This window comes from Dreissena polymorpha, chromosome 9, assembly GCF_020536995.1.
Source record: "Dreissena polymorpha isolate Duluth1 chromosome 9, UMN_Dpol_1.0, whole genome shotgun sequence".
Lineage (NCBI taxonomy): Eukaryota > Metazoa > Mollusca > Bivalvia > Myida > Dreissenidae > Dreissena > Dreissena polymorpha.
Window position 1 is genome coordinate 31,166,281 of NC_068363.1, and position 18,761 is coordinate 31,185,041.

At 33.3% G+C, this 18,761-nt stretch overlaps 2 protein-coding genes across 4 annotated transcripts in view; both read right to left on the bottom strand.

Moving 5' to 3' along the window:
- The window catches only part of LOC127845724 (uncharacterized), a 265,031-nt gene that overhangs the window by 81,336 nt on the left and 164,934 nt on the right, over positions 1 to 18,761 (bottom strand). The window lies entirely within an intron of this gene.
- LOC127845726 (uncharacterized) overlaps positions 1 to 18,761 on the bottom strand; it is a 251,690-nt gene that overhangs the window by 18,646 nt on the left and 214,283 nt on the right. The gene's annotated exons all lie outside the window — the stretch shown is intronic.

Below are 18,761 nucleotides of genomic sequence, written 5' to 3' on the forward strand. Positions count from 1 at the left end.
CAATTATATGCTTATTCTTAGTGAAAAAAAGGCCATAATTGTTACAAAATGCTTGATACAGTTATCTGCTTTTGTTTATACATTGGGGTCATGTTGGTTAAGAAGCAAAATACATGTATGAAAGCAATATGTCAATGGACATAGGAAATATATTCGAGGTGGTACGCAAACATTCCAATGCGCGCACCTACGCCGGGGTGAGTAGGATAGCTACACTATATATATTTCATATATAATAGTCGAGCTAAAAAGTAAATATACTATAAACAACAAGCTTACCTCAATCACAATTTTAATGCAATGCAGTTAAACAATAAAGTTACAATGATATGCCAGGGATTGAAACTAACTTTTTACTATTGTGGGCAACCATCTTTAGTATTTTGGTTGCCCAGATAAAGAATAACGAGCCCAGAAATATGAACATGTGAATATTATTATACATTTTTTAAATAAAATAATAGATAATTATATACATTTGCTGACAATACACATGTTCAATGCATGATGTATTATTATGAGCCTGAATTGAATCATGTCCTATTCCTATATAATGAATGTTATTTAACTAGTATTGATCCATGGTGATCAATTGTTTTTCAATTTTTATTGCACTGAATTGTTTTAAGATTTAAAAAAAAACAAGTTTACCAACTTTTGAAATTGAGTTGCCCAGGCCAAAATCTACTTGCCCCGGGCTCATGGGAAACCACTTATTTCCATCCCTGTATGCTCTTCATTTTCTGTTCTTCCATCCCATTCTCAAAATTAATTTTAAAGCACAATATTTTTTAATAACATTTGTATGAATTACTAACCATTATCACCCAAAACACAATTTTACAACGCTGTAATCGTGTCGTAGAGATTTAGTTTACTATTATCAGTGTTCTCTTTAAATACCGGCAGCCAGCGATTCTGCCCGTTACATTTACTCTTACATTTACATGACGGCTTTTTTTCCCAAATATATCAAGTAAATGTCATAAATGCTTTTGTTTTACTGCATAGTTGCCGGCCATATAACTGGTACTCAATTTTCTGGAAAACACTGAATTATGCATGAAAAACACACAATACTTAAAATCTTAGATTCGTTTTTAAAATAAATTGACACTTATAGCTTGTCGCCATTAAAATCCAAAGATTCAAATAATTTTCCACGAGGTACGTCAACAATTGCGTAATCAAATGAATGAAAAATAAAAGTAAACAAAGCCGGATTTTACATAAATTCCAGTTTGATAAACACAACAAGGTAAAGGTACCTTGTAGTCGGTGAGATATAATAATAATACAGTTAGTAAGGCTCGTACCCTGGGTACGGTAAATATACTAAAACGTACCCGGGAATTTTAACACTAAATCTGTTGTTGTCGGGTATTTTGTAAAAATTAATTATGTTTACATTTATGTCAATTTTCTGTTCAATGGCATTTATATTATCAAAACTCATTGTTAAAATCAATGATGTGATTTAATTTTAAATCTTAAATTGTTTAAAGTCGCGTCATTGTATGACGTCGTCAAGTATAATATTTTCCGCGACATCGCACGCTCACTTTTTACCGTCATAGATTTTTTTAAAGAAACATTATTTGGTTTGCAAGGTCCGTTAAATGGGGAATGGTTAAATGGTATTTATATTATGTTTTAACAATTAATTCATGCTGTGTAATAAATATTGAATAAGATATTTCGATATTGATTGAACATGTTTCAAATTGTTATTTATGAAACCTCTTATTCTAATGAGTGTATGCTATTATATTATACTTTGAAAAGCATATCTGTTGTACTATAATCTTATTATTCATTTTTTATTGTTAATTTCATTTATTGTAGAGAATCGTCAATGTTACATCTAGTTGCCAATGCTTGTCGTTAGTGTTAGTTTTCTATGCTTGTTATCATTGTTGTCAATTTTAGTCGTCAATCCTTATCGTCATTATACATGAAGGAAATAAAAGCAGAAACAGAGACGTATTCTTGATTACTTGATTATTCCTACGGCGTCCTCTCAACACTCATACTAAAAAGCATGTTGATGCAGATTTTTTAAAAGAGAAGTTTCTTTAAGGTAAACAATATTGTTTTACGTTAATCGGTAGCATGTTTAACAATATCGGGTTTTGGGCGGATATACAACTCGGATACAATCTAATATTTGCGGGTATGTTTAAGTTTATTTACCGTACCCGGGGTACATGTAAGTAAAGTTAAGAGTACCCGGGGTACATGTACTGGTAAGTAGTACCCGAGCCGAGAATGACCAATCGAGCCTTAGTAAGTGAGTGATGGTGTATGGGATAACATGCACTGAGGGTGTATATTTTTCATGAACAAGTCAATTGAAGGTGTTAGAGATGCATTGATCCATAAGATTAAAAAGGGTAATTAACCACGGGCTTATTAAAATTAAAATGATGACATTACATTGTACCAGCTGTTTATTGTTGCAATATTTTAAATAATGTAAACAACTTACCTTGTATTAAGTTGGCACATTGTTGTCAGGTGTAGAAACTTTTTATACTTATTTCTCTTAAGTTGCACTGGCTGAACCAAAAGAATTATGTAGTCGTTTCTAAATAATCACGAAACAACCTACTAATGCATATATGCTTGCCAGTTACTGAGTTTGTGCATTTCCATTCATTATAGTATCGGCCTTGGCAAACAGCGTAGAATCAGATGAGACGCTGTGTGGTGTCTGCTATTTCGTTACGCTGAAGATTTCCATATCGGATTATCCGCGGGTGTTTTTATGTCAAATGTTATGGTTTTTCAATAGATCGTATACTTATCGTCAAAACAGCGAATTAGCGTTCACTTTATATCATTTCTGATGATCTTATTTTGTAAATATTTTCTGAGTGTTAATTCCTACGTTGCTATGTCGTCAGCCATTTTGACGGTTGCTTTGTTTACTTTCGGTTTCCACTATAAACGAAATTAATTGATTTGCTGCTCGCGATTATTTATTGATTAAATAATAAATTATTAAACCCTAATAATATAATTGTCTCAATATCATTTATATTCAAGATATTATCGGATAAATAGAATACCATTCTAATACCAGTGTGTACTTACATTTATCTCGGAAAGCCTAGCCGTGTAAACCTCTCTTCAACTCGTCGCACACAATACGTTGAATAACACATAGATTTATGTCATGTTTATTAAAAAACCACACTGTGCACAAAAGACATGCATGTGTACTTCCGATTGATATTCAAACACAATTATTACGTCTTTGTTTATCGATTAAACGCCTAACTTTATATTAAATTAATAACGCGTAACGTCAGTTTCTTTGTTTCGTAGCAAGATGGAAGCTAGCCTAAGCGCCTTTCATGACGTCATGCGCGCGTGCTCTTTCCCATAAAAATATTTAAACGCAAAATACTCGAAAACTTGATTTTTCCCAGGTATAACGCCTACGCCAACAGGTAGATCGCATTCTTGTCCATATACATGTCAAATTTCAGCAAACGTGCTCGGCCAGTATTCAAGCGCCACAAATCGCGACTATATGCGCCAGCTTAACGAAACTTAGCCCCCTTTATCATTCGTTCGAATGAACGTCATCAATGATGACGTCCAATACATCACTCATTCCATATTTGGGCCGATTGTTTGTATTCGTTCCTTCATATCTAGCCGTATATTAATTTCGTTGTACTAAAACAGAGCGTAAGAATGTTTTAAATTTCAACGAATGTTTCGCTTTCCGTAAAAAGAACATGATATGGTTAAAAATTAAGGCCGTGTTCTGCATTGTAGAGGTGTATGAATTGTTGAGAAGATACGGCGTTATTTTTAAGACAGTTCCGTCACTGATGAAATGCAGGAAAAAAACGTTTCAATTTTTAAAATTAGAACGTTGTTAGTATTCAAAATGAAATTATTTAATCTATACGGGTTAAAACGAATGTTTAGTTGATTTATGTAGCATACGAAACACATTTCACTGTCGGGTTAATCTTCGTCGAACGGCACAACGTTGTGGTTGGCGCAATTGAATGACGTTATTTACGAGTGAACGATATGTATACCGCGTATACGCCATGAACACCTTACATTCGCCCTGGCATGACATCCTGTGCATGAAAGCGTAGATCATGCATATTTATTTTTATATTCGTTACTCTACAGTCTACAACCTATTTTACCCATACTGCATATTGGGCGTGCATATTACGGGTAATATTTCATATCTTTAAATCAATAGATAACAAGTCATTATAGGAGTTATCTGTTTGTATTTCCCGTTGGAATAGTTTAATCGATCGAATAAGAAAAAAAAAGCATTTGAGGAACTCGTAAATCAACTACATGTCAAGAATGCGTATCCACTGTTGTCATTCTACATGTATATGTGGTATTCATATTTATACAGCCGTCTTAATATGTTTATGCACGCTATGATTTTCATCTTGGCATTCGTGTTATATCGGTTTAGGAGCCCACGCAGAGTCATACGGGGGCGGCGAATGGTCATTAAATGTCGTTGCTTGCGGAGCACTTGCTGCTCTTTGGTGCATATATATGCCGTAAAGCTCGTGTAATAACCCTTGGTTCAACTGCCCGGGTTGTGCATTTGATGAATAAACAACTTGCATCGGAGGTGCTGAAGGTCGGGCTTGCTACAATGGATACGGTACCAAAAATATTACATAATGTTTATATGCTGTCTGTAAAACAAAATAAAACATATCAATGGTATAATATATTATCAAGTACTTTAGAGATAGAATACATGTAATAATATACCTTAACAATTTGTATTATAAGCTTTTAATTTATGCAAATTTGAAACTCGAACTTTGTAACAAAGGAAAAATCCATTCCTACTTATGAATGAATGTATACTTTGAAAATTGGGAAGGTATTTTCAAATATTAACCTGTGCGGGCGTTCGGATGTGTTTTCTTCTCCAACAGATAATCAGTATGCTGACAACGATGGTGACGATAACACCGACTGCAACGCCTACACCTATACCCACACCATCTACACCGGTGCCTTTGTGAGACTCGGGTGTGTGGTCTGAATTGCTACTGTCGGTCAAACACCCGGAGTTGTCGCCGCAAGAATTGTAGCCATTGCATTTCAAAGCCGCATTGATGCATCGCCCGTTGTCACATACGTGACCATAGCTTGGACACGAATCTACTGAAAGAGATTGTGTTATAAGATGTTGCTATGAACGTAGTTTGCAATCAATGAAGAAGAATAATAAAAAAAAACTGAAATTGACAATGAGTACGGGATTAGACTTAGTTCATGTGTGTATGACAGTGTATAGTATTATAACAAAGTCAGATGCTTGTTTCACAGAATTCAGTTTAAAATCATTTCAACAATACACTTGGTCCAACATGCGAACCGACCTATGCGTATGCTACCTGGCAATGTCTCTACATTTTATAATAAGAAGGAAAAACCCTATCGTACCGTATGAATTGCAAAGAATGTATCACACACTGAATGTCAAAACGTTCACGTACGAGTTTATTGTATGTTATTTCTGCATGATAAGCATGTTTTCAATTTCGAATTTGATATAAAAAAAAGTGTGTGTTCGGCATCAGCTCGAGTCCGTGAAATTAAGTGACGTTCAAATCATTGGTGGCTACATAGAAACACATGGTTTCAATTTGGAAATAGAAATAGATTCATGGTATGTGTGTAGAGTTGATAAAACAGAACTTAACTCAACAGCCGTTGTTTAAAAGAAAATGAAATGTTCCGGATAGAGAACAAAATGTATTATTATAGTTTTTTTCTATACTGTTATTGCCATTGTCACAGCATTTGGTGTAATAATAACGATGAAAAGACGAATAATGGAATAAATCAAACTGTTCTTTACATGCGTTTTTGGTGTGTATTTTATCTTGATATCACCCTTGGTTGTGTAGACCTCGCTCGTATAAACGTAACCACATAGATCTCTGTCTAAGCCTGAAAAGACATAAAAAGGGAACACAATAATCCAATCTGTCCAGGTATTAAACCAACTGTTCACTCGTGTTCATTTAAACATTTAAGTGTACATACGCAGCCCTTATTCTGGCAAATTATGTATAATCAATTTCATTATGATAATATTATATTCTTACACATTATAATATCCTTGAAGGTGGAAACTTTAAATTTATGATAACATTCCCTAAACGTCAAAATACAAGCTCGATTCTTTTATTTGTTAAAGTTGCTGTGGATTTGAGTATTGCATTAATTGTAGTAAATCTCGTTATTGCTAAAGTTTGACAATATAATTTGCACATTGTACCGTTTGGTGGTCGTCCATATATATTTCTTATACTGACACTCCCTAAGTTGCAGCTCACTGCAAAATTCTCGAAGTATAACATTTTCCATGGAAATGTGCTGGTTGTTGCTATGGTAACCTCACAGTCCCGGCTGCCCAAGAAATACAGCAACAGCTGGTGTTCACCGTACGCATTGATGCGAGACCCACAGTCATCCGTCATCTGTTCTGTAATAAAAGCACAAAGGTAATGTATTTGTTCCAGCAATATCACAATGTAATCTATATCAAACAAGACACTACATGACAAACAAATACAAAATCACAAAACACATATCTAGCTCGATTGAAAGTGACCCTTACACTGATGTCATCACAGTGGATAGTCGATGCAAAGAATTGTTAGGAAATTAACACAGTATCCATTATAAGCATATACATGTTAATTTAAAATTAAATCTCTATGTCCGCGTTCCTAATGTATACAATTTGTGAATCACGCGTATATCATGACCGCAATACTTACTGTAAATAATTCCATCCACTCTAACCAATACATACGAACAAATGATGCACAAAGCAGACAACCTTAACGCGTCCATTTTCTTTAAACCAAAAACGGATATGATTCAACAGTAAATAAAGCAGCTTTTCACTATGACATCAATCGTTATCAGTAGACCTTACCTTCTATGGTCGTGCAAAAGATAAGCTATTGATAAACATGTACCTGCCAATTCGAAATGAGTGTTATATTCAAACGTTATCAATACAATTTTCATTTTGCGCGTCTGGGAGTATATGCGGTCAGTGTTACAAATAATAAATACACAAGGTATTGCAGCCTGATTGTTAACTTTAATGTATGTGTTTTAGTTTGTTGTTTACATGCTCTAGTCTTAAAGGTACCGTCAACCACGACTGATGAAAGAAGAAAAGTTCTAAAATACCGTTGTTTCTTACAATTATTATTTGATATTGATTAAAATATCACGACTGGTATATTACATTACTTGAAAAAAGTTGTAAAGTTTTCATATTTTCGGTAATAACTGTTACTTTACTGGGTACCGGTACCTGGTAACTACCAGTTACCGCCAGTAGATTGATCACCATTGATCGTAACGTGGAAAATCCAAGAATGCAAATTATGCATGCGTAGTGAATTGTATATATTGTATATATAAAATGATCAATCTGCTTGCGTTATGTATAGTGTGAATATCGTTATGTCAACTATTTTCGCGATGTACTTTCGATTTCACATCGCGAAATTGTATAATCGAATTTTCTGAAAATATGAACTTTTTTCAAATAATATAATATACCAGTCGCGATATTGTAATCATTATAAACTATTAATTGTAAAAAAAGTATTTAGGAACTTTTCTTTTTTCGTCATTCGTGGTTGACGGTACCTTTAAATAGTATTTCTTCAATAGGCGTGTAAAAGGGAACAATGTTTTAACCCAATGCGTTATGTTAGTTGGTTCAACCTTGTTTTAATACAGCCCATTCTTAAAGGAACCTTTTCACGTTTGGTAAATTGACAAAATAAAAAAAATGTTTCCGATTCGCACATTTTCGTTGTAATTATTAAATTACGGAGGAAACAGTTATACTGAACATTTACCATGCTCTAAACTATCCAGTATATGCATTTTTTACGATTTAAAAACCTAAAAATCATAAAGCGTTTCAAGGCGAAATAATTTAGAGAGCGCTGTTGTTGTCGTTATATTTTGTGACACAACGAGGATTTCAATTATGAAATATAAAATACTGCAATCATAGCTTGAGCACGGATGGCCGATTGGCCTTAGACTTTTACTCCAATGGTCAGTGTTTCGAGCCCAGTTGAGGGTTAGCTACTTTTTTTCTTTCTTTAATTGCATTATTGTGTTATACTAGAGCCTTTTCGATCCAATGTTTACATTAATCATTATAAAGCATTTAATGACAAACTTCAATAGGTTCCAAATCTGTGAAAAGGTCCTTTTAAGGTTCATGAAATGAAAGTGATTAAATCAACACAATCAATAACAATTATATAATCACTTTGCCTCCAGTGTGACATGTTTTACTAAAAAAGGACAATGGTCACAAAAATCCATAATCGGATAAACATTTTCGAAAAGAAGTAAGTGTAATGAAGTATGTTATCTGTGAAAGTTTATATGCTGTTAAAACTGTGTGTGTTTTCATAAATATGTCAACTCTCCGGACGAATTTCTGAGTTGTTTAGACAATAGCTTTCTAATCCAAAGATAAGTGGTTTGAACTTGTGTCTTCTTTCAATTTATTGTATTCTTACCCTTTTTAATAATGGAACAAAACAATCATCAAATTACCGTGTATCGAGCGAAAAAGCAAACAAGTGAAAGAATTTCTGAATTAATGCTAACAATGTCGCAATAAACGATTTACCTTTAGAGATTTATTTATCGCCCGTACATTTAAGGTCGAAATTGTCTAGCGTGTTTAACCACGCAAAACCGATGGTCCCATACCCATCCGTAAAAAACATACACTACGCGCTTTGTTTCCTGGTATCGATACATCACCTCCGAAAAGAGAGAGTACTCGATTGCAATTGGAATTAGGCCAACCAAACATCGAACATTCGATTCACTGAATATATTTATACAGACTGAAACGGGAATTCTAATTTGTATAACTTCTTTTCACAATTTAGCAAGGTTTTGTTTTATCGGTCAATCTTCTCTTGGGAAACATTGACACCTTAAATTGCTCAAGAATTGCAAAAAAAACAACACAAAGGTGGTCCGTGTACATACCGTCTTTTCGCTTTTTGTTTTGCATTCGACAATACGAAACACGAAAATAAACGCATATTAGTTCATATTCCGATTTTCTTATAACCGAAACAAATACAAAAAACAAAGAACAAATCGACTTATTTATATCGTTTTTCGTTTTACTAATTACAAAACAAAAACACGAAACGTGTATGACTATTCCTATTTCGTTTCAATTTAAATTTAAAAAAAATCAATATTTGAAAATTGAAACAAAGCGCCTGCTCTAATTTATCGTTCTTGATTTGATAAAACGATACACGGAAAACGGAAAACGAGGGGCGCTGCGCAGCTTTATTTGGATGATAACTCATGATTAATCTTAGTGCGTGCGCAGTTTCCTCCCTTTGAAACTATTATTTTGAATAATTAAATGTTCACTATTACATGTATTATAGAGGAAGAATAGACGAGTCTTGGCACAGCTCTTTTTGGCTAGTCTAATGGAATAATGAATAGATCAACAGTAAAGTTATATACCAATATACATGCCTGCTTTTGTTCCAAGTCATTGGATTTGATTTAATGTATTACATGCATTACAATAATCATTCACAATAAAATATCTTTGTTCGGCGTAGCCTTTCTCTTCAAGTAATAAACAAAAATCGAATTATTTACTACACTGTATTCATATCTGTTCAAGAAATGAAATAAAAAAATCCACATTATTGCTAAACATACACACATGTACATTCAATTAGTATGGTGAATTATTCCTAAGAGCATGCACGGCCTCATAAAGCCCTGTCATGGCACGTCGTGTGCCGTCCTGGCTCATACACTTCGGGTAACTCGTACCAGGTGGCCATGCAGTTCTTGCATCCAACCAGTGATTTGCAACAAGTTGCAAATGTAGGCTGCGACACTGGTCCTGAATGTATTCATTTATGTTGTTATAAAGCTATCGGTTCACGCATTGGGTTCTTTTTAAATGTTATCAGCATGATTATATTTGGTGCTCCCTTTATAGAATAAAGAACATTTGCTTATAACAATTATAAAATTATTTGAAACTCTTTGCGAGAACACATCATTCAAATAACAGAAAAATCAACGCTAAGTATAGTACATTATGTCAATGGATTTTATTTTATAAGTTACAACTCTGACGTTGTTACAAATGTATTTATTTATTTTTAATAACGTTTTTGTTTGGTGTACATATTTTGTCCAATTTTTGAAGGACTGTTAAAATGAACTGGATGTGTATAAAACAAATAAAATAATACACTTTTCGACTAATAAATGTACTTTAACAGATAATGCAAGCGAACGCTTGATGGCACGCTCCTCATATATATCATTGACTCAGCAAGTCATACACGTATTGTTAAAAATGTAAACACTTTTCTATAATGGCATTCGAGTTTCATTATAGGAGACAACCAAGGTCTTAAACGGAACATTTCAACGAGTGCAAGTAGATTCTATAGGCGTGACTCATGATATTCGCCTGCTTTAAGTAACGTAAATGAAAAAATATTAAGCGGCGTTATAATATCATTAGAATGTATATATCTTGATAGCATTAACTATATCTTGGACGCTCTTTCAGGAACATCAAATATGTTGTTTAATAAGTTATTAAATTGGCACATTTATTTATTATATTTAAGTTAATTTTATTTTCTTCAAGTGCAAAGCGGATTTATATAAAGTGTTTGGTTATAACTCTTGTCTTAGAGCTAAAATCACTAGACACATCACAATGCAGTTGTTAAATGCAACATGTATTTGCTATTAATCGAACGAATTGGAAATTATGTATTAGACACCTTGCACTTTACCGTTCCATAAGATTAAAACATTTTTTTAAATTTATTCTATTATGCAAGGTGACGTTAAAAGTAAAACATAGGGACATTTTAGCAGCCGCCGACTATTGTGTCCTTAAATTGTCATGCGGGTCTAACGGGTAATACAAATAGGAATACGGGACTCAGGGGACGGGGTATCGCAGCTCTTAAAATGTAAGGAACTCCCCAATGATAATAGGATTAAAACGAATTTGATTTTTAGTAAAATAAGTACTGAATTTACATAGCATAGGGGCAAAGAACAAGAAGTGTCATAAGAGGCTAATTATAGCCATATCTAATCGGCTGGATCGGCATGAAATACCGGTACGTTGAAAAACCTTTCGATGTCAAGATTATGATCATTTCAAATTGGAAAAATACAATACCTGGAAAACAACTGAAAATATCCACGTCTCTGTCCCTTACGGGCGTGTCTTTACCTCCACGAAAAAAGCACGTAGGAAGTCATGCTGATGGAAAGGGTGAAAAATACGCGCAAAAAGCCACTAAAGAGTTACCTCCCCAAGACAGCAGCACATCTTGCAAACGATACTCGTTTTTCGTTTTTCGTAAACCGTTTTTTCAAACCAAGAACGGTAAACGAGATCAAACAATCCGTTCCAATTTTCAAATATTTATTTTGTCATATGAATTGAAACAACATATGAACAGGGAAATCAATTTCGTTTTTTGTTTTATAATAAGTACAACGAAAACGATATAAAGAAGTTAATTTTGTTTTCGTATTTTGTTTAAGTTACGGTTATTAGAAAATCAGAATATAAACTTATATGCGTTGATTTTCGTGTTTCGTTGTTTCGAATAATAAATGAAAAAGAAAAAGACGGTATATACACGGACCAAAGGTTCGCAATTTGTTCAAAAAACATTTCGGCATACGTGTTACTTTTAACAGATTTGATAAAGTTGGGACAGGGTATACCCACTGAACATGTGTATTTCGTCAAATCACATATTTTCGCGATGTGCGCACACAGATTGTACCATGCAACATTATATGAGAATCAGGAAAAGTAAAATAATGTTCGTTAAAAGTATACAAATACATGAACAGTTTGTGTTTACACTAGCGCAGTCGTCTGCTTCACTTTGCAATTTATATGGAAATTGTATGACGAGGACCGCAAAAAGTGAATGCAATAAGGAAAAAATTGGATTATTTCAGTTGAAGTAAGGTTTTGAAATTCAATAACACTTGTTTTCTTTTCCTAATGTGTGTCGTGTCTGTATTTATTTTCAAGTGTCGTAATGTTATTGATTCAAAACAATCCAAGCACATGCGTATTACGTAATCACGAGAGCCGCGTTCTTAATGTAAACAAAGTGATGGAAATTAGGCTACTCTCGAAATAAGGGAATCGTTCGATAATTAAAACATCGGCATGTCCTGAGGCTCGAACCCGCTAGTTCATAAAGATTAGAATATAATCAATTTTGCTAAAATATTAATGACAAGTGTTACAAGCGCTTTATTATTTGTCCTTTTTGCCTGATGTCGATTCATGATGATCAGTAAATGAGCATATGACAGGCAGTGCGTATGTCTGACTAAGTATATGCGATGTTTTTCAAGCGCGTACTCAGTTAATAATCTAGTTTAGCAATCAGTCAATCATGTATACCTAATTGCGATATTGTTCAAGGGAGTAAATAGTCTAGTTAAGCGATCAGTAAATCGTTCAAGCCGTACACAGTTAATACTCTAGTTAAGCGATCGAGAAATCATATATAAGTAAATGCGATAATATTCAATGAAATTCAGAAATTCATCCGGAGAGTTGACATATTTCTGAAAACACACACAGTTTTAATCGGGCGGGCAGTAAGACCTTCAGTCCGTTAAATTATCCGTCAGTACATTAAACGGGCTCTCAATTGGGTGGTCGATATATTATTTTCTGCATAAGACAGTCTAATAAAAATGTCAGTTTGACTGATGCTCAGTGATGCGCATTAATACATTACTTACAATCACCGCAATTCGGCAACTCACATAATGAAACGCACTGAACTCGGATTTAGCAAGTTCATATAATTTAACAATACTTGCATTAATCATACAACGTTATGAATCAGGGTGTATTTGATGATTTCAAAAAATAGCTGGTGCAGTAAAATAAATAATGGACATAGACTCATGTCATGTCATACTGTCGGCTTAATATTCAACCTTAGCTTCATGTTTTTAAGGTGACTTATAAGGCTTCGGTTATCATAACATTTCATTAAAATAGAAAGTGGACGCTATAATAAATTCCACGCGAAGATAACAAAAAATCAACTTTTATAAATCTCAGTGCAATGTGTTACTGGTTTGCCCTTAATAGAGAGAAATAAATATTGTTTTTACATATTTTCAGATATAACCCACGTATAATACTTCCGATAGTTTAATGCAAGCCTAAAATATAAAATATCATTGTAATTATGTAAAAAAGAGGTCCCTACGATAAGCAATGCAATAATCACATTAAGATGCAGAAATGTATTCTTTTGAATAATAGTTTTACATCATTCTAGTATCGAAATAGTGAATGCATTAGTGTTGTCTATATGCCATATATGTAAGCCTCTCGTTCTGATGTTTGGCTTATAAATCACGTTATAGAACGTTATCAAGGTGTAAGCATCACGTATCCTGATAATACGGGTTGTTGATTTGCAGATACACATCTGTTTATTGTTTTTGTTTTGTTTTGTAAAGCCACTATTAAAACATATGTCGACCCCTCTACGGATCGCATCAGGTGGTGGCCCACTGATTCATGTGAACTAGTAGACAGATTTCCACACGATAGGTTTATGTTCTTTTTGTCCGCTGCCTTTTAAAGTTTTAAGTGTTGATTAAATTGTCAAATTTCGTGAGTTGCTGTTAAAGTATAATGTTTCAGTAAATGTGGCGTTTTTTACGTACAGGAAACAGGCAGGAAAGAGAATTTACGTTCCTGTGGCAGAGTTGTTTCGCTTCGTAGAGTTGTCGACCTTTGGAGCTTCTCGCTTTGTAGTCAGTCTAAATGGTTGCTGAATAGTGCAGTTTGTTTCTGATAGAATGGTTGCAGATGACCTTTTTCTTATTCGGGTCAAATGTTATTGGTTCACACGCGAATTTTCTTTTCTTTCCGTGATTATAGAAAACCTTGAATCCTTGTCGCGCTCTTGTTATGTGCACTGTTATATGTGGCCAGAGTTACTGTTAATGTTGTATGTACAATACATGGACTCGTTGCTAGAATTTTCAACAGCATATTGAAAACAATTAGCTTTTGCTGTTTCGTCTTAGAATGTTATATTTTCTTGGCTGACCGATGGGAACAGATCGGATACATTAGCACTGAGTTGTGTTGCGATTTTCGTAATGCTAAAATCGTTGACACCATCATACATTTACTGCTTGTCATTGTTTTAAAGAACAAAATTAATCTCATTTCATGTAAATCGTCAACTGAGTCAACCGTACACGATTGGTTTCACTTTTTGATCTGTGAGAAGCTCATTAACTGATTTTACCATTTAAAGGAATCTTTTCACGGTTTGGTAAATTGACATAATTGAAAAAAGTTGTTTCAGATTCGCAAATTTTCGTTTTAGTTATGATATTTGTGAGGAAACAGTATTACTGAACATTTGCCATGGTCCAATATAGCCATTATATGCATCTTTTGACGATTTAAAAACCTAAAAATTATAAAGCGTTGCAACGCGAAACGATTGAATTATTTGGAGAGTTCTGTTGTTGTCGTTTAAATTTGTGAAACTACGAAGATTGCTTATATAAAGTATAAAATACGCTTATGTATGCTTGGCATGATAGCTCAGTTGACTAATGCGTTTTTACTTCAGGATTCCGGGGGTCACTGGTTCGAGCCCTGCTGCAGGCTACTTTTTTTTCGTTTTTTAAATTTTATTTTTGATTTTTTGCTGGAGCTTTTAAAATTTCGTGTTTACATTCGTCAATATAAATCATTTAATGACAAACTTCAAAACATGCCAAAATCTGTGAAAAGGCCCCTTTAAAGGCTATGTTCTCATATTGAGTAATTATTACCATATTGCTGCCTGTGTACTAGATTTTTTTAGTTCATAAAAGTATCGTGTTTCCCTATCCTGGCATTCGTTTTGGCCTAACCATTTTTATCCCATTTATGCCTACCGTCTAGAAAAAAGGCATTGGCAAACAGCGTCTCATCAGGGTCTGCACTGTTTGCTTAAAGGAATTTCTGTAAAAAATATTCAAAATATAGAAATGGGTTAATTATTTTCGAAATTTGAACATTAAACATGTAAAAGTATAAAGTTTTAAACAAGTCGTCGTTCCAGCAGTGGAATCGTGACCTCACTTTAATGCATCGCATTCCAACCCGCAAGGTATCAGGGTCAGTTAGCGGCCAGTAAACGGATCGTTATATAATATAGGAACAGAACAGAACAGACAGTTTATTAAGACTTATACATAAGTACATCGTCTTTAATGCATATAATTATAAATAAAGTAATGTCACGTATCCTTATACTATAGTAGGTAACCAAATCAATATAATGATGTATATATGTTAGTAAGTTAAATGACATTTCAGAACTAAATTCAATGAAATGACATTTCTAAACAAAATAAGAACAGAGATAAACAACGATTTTGACAAGGAGAAACATAATAATTTTAAAGGCAGCAAGGACAATGTATTACAAATACTATCAGTGACTGCAAAGTGATACATACACTTCTTTGAAGAAAGTCAAACTATAATTCAGTGGTATTATTTAAAATAGCATTTCGTACAGATAATGCTTCCTTAACATATTTACACACGTTTAATATTTCAAATTTAAAAGTTGATGTTAATAAACTATGGAACTTAACAACCGATGGATTCACGAAATAAAAACGTTTAATGAATTTTTGCCGTAGAAAACGGTAACATGAGCAAACACAAATAAAATGGAATTCATCCTCTATATCCTGTTTATTACAACAAAGGCAATAACGTTCTTCACGGGGGATATTGTTGCGTGAGTATCTTCCTGTCTGAATTCTCAATGGATGGGCGGAAGCCCTTAATTTCACAAAGTATAAACGTAGACTCTTGGGTAATAAATCTAAATAGTTTTCATATTCAAGTGTAGTTTTAAACATTCTATACATATCTAGAGTAGAAACTCTATTCATATCACCAAACCATTCTTGCTTAAAGGTGTCAATAATTCTGCATTTAAATTCACAAACAAAAGCATGACTATTAGTTATATTTGCAGCTTCAAAAACATAGGAAAATCCGTAATCGTTTAACAATTGTTTAACATTTGCAACCCAATTGTTGCATCCCTTATTACAATCATTTAATGCTTGAATATACAGTTTGTATAATAATATTTTTACTGTTAATAATTTTTAACCAATACTTAACAATGCGTACATATCTATTTACATACATCTATAATGGATATCTGCCTAGCTCTCCATAAACTGTAGCGTTACATGTGCTTATTTTCACATTTAACAATCTCTTGCAAAATTTTAAATGAATGCGTTCGATCTCTTTTGATTTATTGAAGCCCCATATTTCAGAGGCATAACAACAAATAGATCCAACATAACAACAAATAGATCCAACATAACAACAAATAGATCCAACATAACAACAAATAGATCCAACATAATAACAAATAGATCCAACAAAAGAGTCAAACAACTGGCAAAATAATTTCGGTTTAAGATCATACTGCTTACATTTATAGAGTAAAATATTCATAGCCTTAAGGGCTTTGCCAACCAAATGTTCTTGATTTAAAGTGAAACTACCAGTGAAATTTAAAACAGTGCCGAGATAATTAAAATTATCTACGATTTCTATATCTTGGCCATTATATGTCCATTTTTCATCATTTCGAATTTTACCCCTTTTACAAATTTTTTGTTTTGTTTTTGAAGTATTCACATTAAGCCCCCATGTATTACAATAGGCATGTAGGTTATCTAAGTGGTTCTGTACTTCTTCTGGTGATTTACCTAGAATAGCCATGTCATCCGCAAATAATAATAAAATTAAGGTTATGTCGTCTATATTTAGGCCAGACAATGTTGCAAAAATAGTTCCAAATCTTCTACAAACAGTGAAAAAAGAATCGGGGACATTACCTCCCCTTGTCTTAGACCGACAGCATAACTAAAGTATTCAGAATATGATGTACACGACTTAACACAAGATTTAACATTTTCATACATATTCTTAATTATTCTCAAAAGTTTACCTTGTACGCCAGATTTATACATTTTTAACCATAATGCATTGCGATATATACTATCAAAACATTTGAGCAAATCAACATAAATAACATACAAACGTTTGTTTTCATTTAAATAATGCTGCACAACAGACAACAAGATATAAATAGCATCAACAGTTGAACATCCTTTTCTGAATCCAAATTGGGCATCAGAAATTTTAGCATTGTCTTCACAAAACGATTCGATACGTTTGTTTAAAATGGTTGTAAACAACTTAGAAAAACAACTAACAAGTGTTATCCCTCTATAATTACTAACATCATCAACAGAGCCTTTTTTATGAAGAGGTATGATAACTCCTTCTGTCCACTGATCGGGGAAAAAGCCAGAAACTAAAATACTATTAAACATGTCACATAAATGATTTGATAAAATATCCAAACTTTCAAGAAAATATTCATTTAAAATAAAGTCACTACCAGCCGCTTTATTACGTTTTAAGCGTTTAACTGCATTCCTAACTTCATCTAATGTTATCAGCTGGTCTAGTTCTGGAAAAGTACAATTTTCCTCGTTAATATTATTATTTGAACAAATTTCTTCAGCTTCGGCATTATTAGTATGATTAATAGTATTACTCAAATGTTCAAAATAATCCTTGAATGCATGTATTGAAATTTTATTGCCATTTATTTTGTTTTTAGACGCTATCGCGTTAACTAGGCCAGAAATATGTTAAATGAAGATATTCGGCGATATAATTATGGTAGGTCAATTATATATTCTTACTGTGTTTTCAACAATACCATGATACATTTTATTTTTGATTAATTAAACAAGCATTATTCCACCATTTTGACTAATTTGTTAAGCATGAGCGCGATGATTCCCGATACCGTTAATAATTGAATCAAATAGCAATGCCCTACACACCACTAAAACAGGTTTGTTCGAAGAACGCGCGTATAAATATTTAAAATATGTACGGATACTTCGCGTGTGGCCGGTGGACTTATATGTTTTGATTTCACTTTCATTCTTTTGTTTTTCCGTTTTGTATCTATAAATATATGATAAGCGATATGTAACAATGTAAAATAAGCCGCAAAAACTCCGCGTAACATCCCGTTCTCCGTGTGATGCAGCTAAGAACTGCATGGAAAAAGACATTCGCTATCTTTGATCTCATTCATTAAACTCTTGATCTTTCACCAACTCCAACCACAATCAACGCCGTATATCTTTTTTAAAGATATTTCTTGTTTAATATGACGTTCATATATTTAGAGCATTATTTGACGTTTTATCATTCAGTGATTTCACAATTTCATTATCCCAAGCTGTGTACCAGTTTACCATTAGTTTGTATTATAAGTTAGTTTCTAATGTTAATCTCTGAATATGTATGCGTATACAAAGTAAACGGAACATGTTTCATTTTGTATATAAATCGGTAATTTCACAAAGTTATGGTTGAACACATATAGCATTGTTTAGAAAGGCTTAGACAACAAGAGCGACAACTAGTGAGCGGTCTCTTCTGTATACGAACGTTGCTGTCTCCCTTAGTTCACTTTTATCTAAAATATAAACCAATGAAATGATTACCTATA